We start from the raw sequence: 7,970 nt of genomic DNA, 5'->3' as shown, positions 1-7,970 counted from the left end.
ATGGCAAAAGAGGACAGATGTCCAAGAGGCTAAGGACGGGGTGGAGGAGAACACCGGTAATTCAGTCTGCCTGGACCATAGGCTACGTGGAAAGTGAGCAGAGAGGGACAGGAACCGGTGGAAGTGACTGGGCATGGCAAGGGTGACATGGTTGAGGGCAACAGGGGCCATAACACGAGGAGCCTCGTGAAGCACGTTAAGTGGTGAAGACTTGACTTTGAGGCCAATGTAAAGCCATTAACACTTGTTTAGGAGAGTGGCATGATCATTTCGGGACTCTGAAACTGTCTGTTGCAGTGTGGAGAACTATTTAGAAGAGGTAAGATGGAAACAAAGAGACCAAATAAGAGGGAGTTGTCACAATTAGGAAAAATAAAGGCCTGACATGGTGCTTAAAGATGATAAAATGGAGAGAAGTGGATGGAGTTTACTGACAATTAGGAGGTCCAAGCAAGAATATTTGGTGATTATATAACAAACATGATGAGGAAGATAGATGAATGAGTCATGGACAACCTGGGTTTTTCTGGCTTGGGTAACTTGAATGGTGGTGATGCGTCTACTCTGAGAGGAAAGCTACCCAGATCTGATGAGTGAGGAGGGATGCTGAGTTGAATTTATGATGTGTTGAATCTGAATTTTCTGTGAAATATTTGAGTGAAAGTGTCCAACAGGTGGTTGGAGATAGGATGCTGAAGCTCTGTGAGGATACCTGGGAAGAAGCTTGAAATTCCACGATCGCCAACACACGGACAGTAAGTGAAGACACTGTGTCGTCTGACATGAGGCAGAAAGTGTGTAGAGTAAGAGGGAATAGACAGGTCCACCTGGGAGGATGGAGATCTCCTTGTTTGCAAATGTGTGAAGATGCAGAGATAGGAGCAGATGGAAGTCAGATGGCCTTTTTAAGTCAGAAATTTGATTGGCTGGTTTGCATTGTCTGTGTGTATCGGGAGCCCGGTCATCAGTGGGAATGCACGTTGAGAGAAACGCAGGAGAGAGATGAGCAGAAAACAGAACTCTTAGGTGGTTGTGTTTGGAGCCCAGGAATTTATAACCAGTCCAGAATATAGGGCAGAGGAAGACTTCCCTTTCTCACCTAGCCAGAGTTCCCAGCAGCCCTGGTGCAGACTCAGGGGAATACAAAGGCAAGGACTGAGTGATGAAATGGAATGATAGGAATGATGACTGGTACACGCCAACTTACAAAGTAAAGAACAATTAGAAATAAGAATATATGTTTTAATAAATAAGTAGTGTTCTGTCCTCTCTGTTCTTTTCAGGAGACGTCCTTACATGACAGATCGTTTAGACTGCAAGACAGATCGTGATAATGGGTTATTGCTATTGTTGTCGTTTTTAAAAAACTGAATTTAAAAGACACAGGAAGAAAACAAAAGCAAAGCAAGCAAAGCAAAAAAAAATGTATATTTACAACATAAATAACATAAGGCTAATTTCATACTCCTCTGTAACACTAAATGGAAGAAAACAGAGTTTTGAGGGGGAGAGAGTGACAAAGGGAGTTATACTAAACATTTGTTTTTAGTATTTGTTCTATTTCATGGCTTTGCTGTTCTTCTTTGTGGATCATTTTCATAGTTGTGTTGGACATGCACTACCCTTACCTTACCTCTCATTTTCTCCCTCAAATACTCGTCTCTATTTCTGTGGGCTTTCTGTTTTTCTCCTTATCAATCTCAATTTCTCTTGTGTTTTCTATGTTGTTTATTTGTGCTTGATAGTTATTTCTGAAATGTTTACTTAAAAAAACCTCTCCAATACTGTCTAAAGGCAAATGCTAAAAAATACATTCATAAAGAATGCTGTGCAATATTTTTGAATAAAGTAGCACATAAATAAATTGTACAACTAGTACAAAGAAATGAAATTTTGGTATATCTAGTCATTAAAAAATTAGAGAAGTCACCATTACACAACATTTGCCATAAGAAAGTTAGTTTACCACTGATAAATATTTTGGGGAATTCAGTATAGATGTGCACCTATAAAACTTAAAATTTAAATAATAGAAATTTTCAAAACTGATTTAAAGAATGCAGACATCTAAATAATTAAATAATTATATAAATTTATGGTTATCAAAAATCACTATTAAATACATTGTAACAATTCTAGGGATTTTTATGGGGAAATTCGTACAAATTTTTATACGAAGGATAATTTCTATCCTGTTTAAAAATTGCAAGAATTGTAAGTGTCTCAGCTGACAAAGCCAGTATGATCTTGATACTGAAACAAGACAAGAAAAGCACACATACAAAAACTACAGACCAATTTTATTTGTAAGTAAAGAAACAAACTATCCTATATATTTTATGCTAGAATATATAATATATTAGAACTTAATACTATTTTGGTATATTCTATACTAATTATTCTATATTACACATCTCTTAAAAATTTTGTCTTAATGTTTTTTCTCCAATTCCAAAAGTAATATATAACAAATAATTAAAAAATGAAAGTCTAGGCACTAGTATCCTAAAGACTGTCAAGAGAATAATATACCAAGAGCAAGTAAGGTTCATTCCAGTAACATAGAGATGCTTCAATATTAGAAAATTAATTAGTGTCCAGGAGATCTTCTTTATCTCAGAGTAACAGACACTGATCTTTAGAAGTCAATTCAGTTAAAACATATACCATACTTTTATAGTCAGTGGATTTTAAAAATCAAAAGCTTATTTGGAATTTATCTAAAAACAGAAATAAATTTGTTAAGTATCTTTGCTTATATCTAACAAAACATATCTTATTGAAACTATGGGCTAATTTCTATAATAAAATTGAATCAAAAACTAAGAATTTTTAAAAATATTTCTCTAATAAAATTATATGGCCACATTTTCATAATTATCATAATAGATCCTCTGGCAACATTGTTGGAGGGCTCCATGCATTTTCCAAGGGCCTTTTGATCCACTGAAAGTCAAAGCATTCTCTCTTAAATGCATTTAATGTCATGAACGTTTTCGACGTTTCCCTCTTGACACACTGTCCTGGTTTAAATCTCTCAGAGATTTAATGGATTGTGTATAATTGTATCAATGCATTTGTGTATGATTCTAGCAAATGCTCAACTTTTTTTTCTTAATTTTATGAAATCATATATATTTCACTTAACAGTTTATTTGAATTGTCTGATGCTTACTGTCTAAAATAATTATAATATATAAAATTAAGATTATAGTGAAACATGCTCATGACAAAGGGACTAAATTTAAAAGTGCTCATGTTGTTAGTGAATATTTTTTGATTCTTATGACATTTACATCCTTATGTAATTGTATGAACTCTTGGACTTAAATAATAAGTAATTTATCAATTAGACCATGTATGTCCTCCTCTCTCCTCCCTCTTAGCATCATAAATTTTTATTTCACCATGTGAAAGGGGGGATATGAGAACAAATATCTCTAAAGTTACAAAAACAAGTAAGTAGAAAACAAAACATACCTCTTTAGAAAAAAAAATCATGTAAACTAAAAACTGATAATTCTTTAACAAGAGTTTTTAAGATCTCAAACTAACACTTAATTGGTAGATGGGCAAGTACTAGAGGCATTAACATTAAAAAAAACATTCTAAGGCAAAGTCTAGTTTCAGCATCACTTTACTGAACCTAGTTTTAGAATTTCTGATCAAATCAAAAAAGACTAGAAAAGGGAGTGAGGCAAATTCCTTGAAAATAGATGAAATCACTGGTATTTAAAAGATGATATCACTGTACAGTTAGAACAGCTAAGAGAATAAACTAAAATATTATTGAGATAAGAAAAGAAATTCCTCTCCTTACAGCAGCAAAAATCAGGTCCAAAAATATTGAGGAGTTATTCTATCTGGACTGGCAGGAAAGCATAAAATATTACAATATTTAGCCAAATAATCAACGGATTTTACATGAAGATAACTACATCATTTTACTGAAGGAAACAGACTTAACTAAGTACAGAAATAAAAATGCCACTAGAGAGAAAAATTTGATATTGTGAAGGTGTTACTTGTCCTCAAATTAATTTATATAAATAATGCAATCAATCATAATCCCTTTATGGGAAACCTCACAAAATAATTCTAATTTCACCTGGAAAAATACACAGACAAAATTAACCAAGAAGAAGAAATGAAAAAGACAAGTCATGAGGGGAACATGAATTATCAGAAATAAAAATATAACATCACCAGAGTAGGAAACACTGAGGTATTTATTTGTTCAGGAAATGATGAATCATGGGAACAGAATGAAAATTTTAGAAATAAGATATTTACCTACACTCATAGTATCATGAGATATCATGTAATGATAAATGGAACACTCAAAGTCACTGAAGAAGTACTGAATTAACAATAGATAATTCTGGGATAATTTTGGTTAGAAAAAAATTTAATATTTTTAGAAACAGAGCTGCCTAACAAATAAACAAAATTTGAATCTGATTCTGGACTTTGGAGAGAGAGATACCTAGAAGGATAATTTTGGAAGTCATTTATGGCTGAAATTGTAAGAAAGCCGGTATGAAATGGAAACAAAGGTGGGGAAATGGACTGGATACACAAATTTGAGGATTTAATATATCCATGGGCAGAAAAGGAAAAGTCTGTTGAAGAGACCCTGCATCCTCAAAGTATACAAAGCAAAAGGTGCCTAGAAGGGAAGGCACCATAAAAACAGTTTTGAAAATATCAAAGAGATTGAAGAAAACACAGATTTGAGAATACATTGGTCATTGGTGTTTTGCAAAAGAGCGAACGTCAGGCGACAAGAGGTAAAGAAGCATATCAGTAAAGAATCGCATTCAGAGGTCGACTCTATTTGTAAGATACTTGGCTGAGAAAGAGAAGTGACAAAAGTACGTTTACAGGTAATCGTGCTAAGGCATCTCCAATGTCTTAACCTTCATTTTGTTTTTCACCTCTCTATGCATTTCTCTCAGGGGGCAGTTAAGTTTATCAACGTATAACCTGGCAAAATTCACCCATTTTAGTCCAACTGTTCTGAATTGGCAGGTGTGTACAACCATGTGACCACCACCACAATCAAGATGACAGGATATTTTCATCGCTCCAAAAAGCTCTCTCCTTTCTGTTTGCAGGAGGTCTCCATCCCCTCCACCCCCGAAACTTCGGATCCACTGATCTGTTTTCTGTCCCAACGGCTCTGCCTTTTCCAGAGTGCAGTACAAATGAACCATACAGTATACAGCCCTTTGAGTCTGGCTTCTTTCACTTAGCATAATACTTTCTTATTAATTAATAAGATGAATTAATAAAATTAATTTCACTTAGCTTAACATCGTTCTTATTGCTGAGTAGCATTGGGTTCTAAGAATGTGACACAATTCCAATGCCACCAAAGCAATCCTCACAAGTATTGAGGCAGATGTAGCTCCATTTCACTGAAGAAAGAACTAAGGATCCAAGAGGTTAACTAGGTTCCTGATACTTAGGTCTCATGGGAGCTGAATGTGGGATCCACACCCAGCTGATCCACCTCCAACGCACCAGGATACCCTAACACCTTAGACACTGAAAAAGAAGAAAGAAGGAGGAGGGACGGCAGGTCTAGGAGATGGAGCAAATAATTTTTAGATTTCTATTAGCAATCTGTCTCGTCGTAAATCAAGATCAAATGATTTTGATAAGACAAACCTGTGCTTTTTAAAGTTGCGCATCTCCCCCGCCCCACCTTTTGTATATTTCAGTGTTTTAAAAGATAATATGGGAATTTGGGGAACTCAGTCCACTTTGCACCCCTGGAACATTTTAAAGAGCTTGAAGCAAATTGAACTTCTGATTTGGATCTGTTCCTGGGGGACATTTGCCACAGCCACATGCTTCCATCAAATGTACAGTACATGATCAGAAGGATTCATACTATAGATAGAAAAAGGACAAACTGCATTTGAATCTGTTCATTTCTAAATTTAACGGTTCATTTTTGTGTTTATGTAGAGCAGCATCGAAGCTCTGCTTTGCCAATACTGTATTTTATTTAATTCTTAGATTTATACTAATTCATCCATTGCCTGACTTTCGAATATCTCATCTCCTTGCAGGAATGATTGTGTGTGTATTTAGAAAACAAATTGATCAGAATTCCTGCTGCCTTTGGTCCCACAGCAAGTTCCCCTCCTTTTTTTTTTTTTTTTTTTTTCTTTTTGAAGATAATAAAGGCACCCTGCGAGGGCCACGGCTAGGGAATGTGTTTCACATCACAACACAGATGGCTTGTTTACACCATTTCCCCTTCTTGTAGAAATTTTTAGGGAGGAATTCAAATTTTACTTCTCATTGCATTATGTGTCTTTTAACTCCATTCTAGTCAAAACCTGGTATTGCCCTTGAAGTACAGTAAGAAACCCTTCCGCTTTTGCTCCTTTTCAAATATAAAGATGCGCAGGAATTGGAGCAGTTCCCCACCCCCAGCGCTTTGCCAGCTGTTAAACAATTGCTCAAGCAATAATCCTAAAACGCGTGTTCACCTTGATGCTAATGAAGTGACAGCTAGAACATCTCTCTTGAATTTGGAGCATGTAACTCATTAATCTGTGAAGATTTGGGGTCAGCCTTTTTTCTTTTTTCAAGCAAAACTTTACTGATCAAGGCTAGAACAATGGTTCTCAGCCTTTATTCGAACTCAAGATTAGCTAGGGAGTTTTTTAGAAAAAGACTCGTGCCTGGGTCCCAGCATCACAATTTCTCACTTGGTTGTTTGGGGGTGGGAGGGCCTGAGCATCAGAATTTGTGAGGTTTCCTCAGGAGATCTTTATCAATAGCCTGGATTGAGAAACACCAGTCTAGAATTTCTAATCAAACATTCAATGGAATGCCAATAGAAGACTTCATCTGCTTCCTTTCCTCACCATCCTTATAAAATACGTACTTGCCATTTAAGGTTATAGGAGTGCACGGATGTGGGGAGGTTTCCATAGTGATGAATATTTATGGAGAGAGTGGCAGCTCTCCTATCATCATCCAACAGGTTGGTGAGAGTGTTTCATAAGCTTCTGTAGGAATACAATATATATGTAGCTCCTGGAGCAATTTTTATTCTGGTGTCTTATCCTGAAGGACATTCAGTAAGCTTTGTTTCCAAAATTAACAAGAGGCCCATCTTCTGATGCTGAAGAAGCCACCGAAAAAATGACGCTTCTACTGGAAACTTGAAGCCAGGGTGTCTCAGCCTCAGCATCACATACACCTGCTTGAGATGATTCCTTGTGGTCAGGCTCATCCTATGCAGCTAGAATGTTTACAGCAGCCCTGGCCCCTGCCTGCTAGGTGCTGGTAGCATCTTCCAGTTGTGAAGCCAAAAACGTCTCCAGACATGCTAAATGCTCCTGTATGGTCAAAATTACCCCAACTTGTGAAACATTCTTCTAAATATGTAAATGCAGTTTTAAATCAGGACAAAAATACTTTATCAGGATCATGATCGTTGGCACATCGCTGTGTTCCCACATTGTTGTTACATTCATTTTCCCACTAGATAAATGTTCTTGAAACTGTGGAAAAATGGGAGTAGCTGGATGGCTCCATTGGTTGAGGGTCTGACCCTTGGTTTCGGCTCAGGACCCTGATCTGGGGGTTGTGAGATCCGGCCATGCATTGGGCTCAGTGCTCAGTGGGTAATCTGCTTGAGATTCTTTCTGTCAGTCCTTCCTACTTCCGTTTCTCTCTCTCTCTCTCTATGTTTGTATGTGTGTAAATAAATAAATCTTAAAAAAGAAAACTGACAAAATGTTCTTGTCCAATCAGACCATATGACATCAGTATTATTATCAACTTTTTAAACATGTAACATGAAGGAGTCTGTGCCCTTACACTGTAATGCAGAAAGTGGTATCGAAGACAGGAAATGCGAGAAAAAAATATAGAAACACTAGGTGGTATTGCCAGGGTTAGGACCCGCATTTTAAATGCTCTGGCCTTTGGCATCCCGGAGT

This window comes from Mustela erminea, chromosome 8 (assembly GCF_009829155.1).
Source record: "Mustela erminea isolate mMusErm1 chromosome 8, mMusErm1.Pri, whole genome shotgun sequence".
Taxonomy (NCBI): Eukaryota; Metazoa; Chordata; class Mammalia; order Carnivora; family Mustelidae; genus Mustela; species Mustela erminea.
This window is presented reverse-complemented; position numbering follows the sequence as displayed.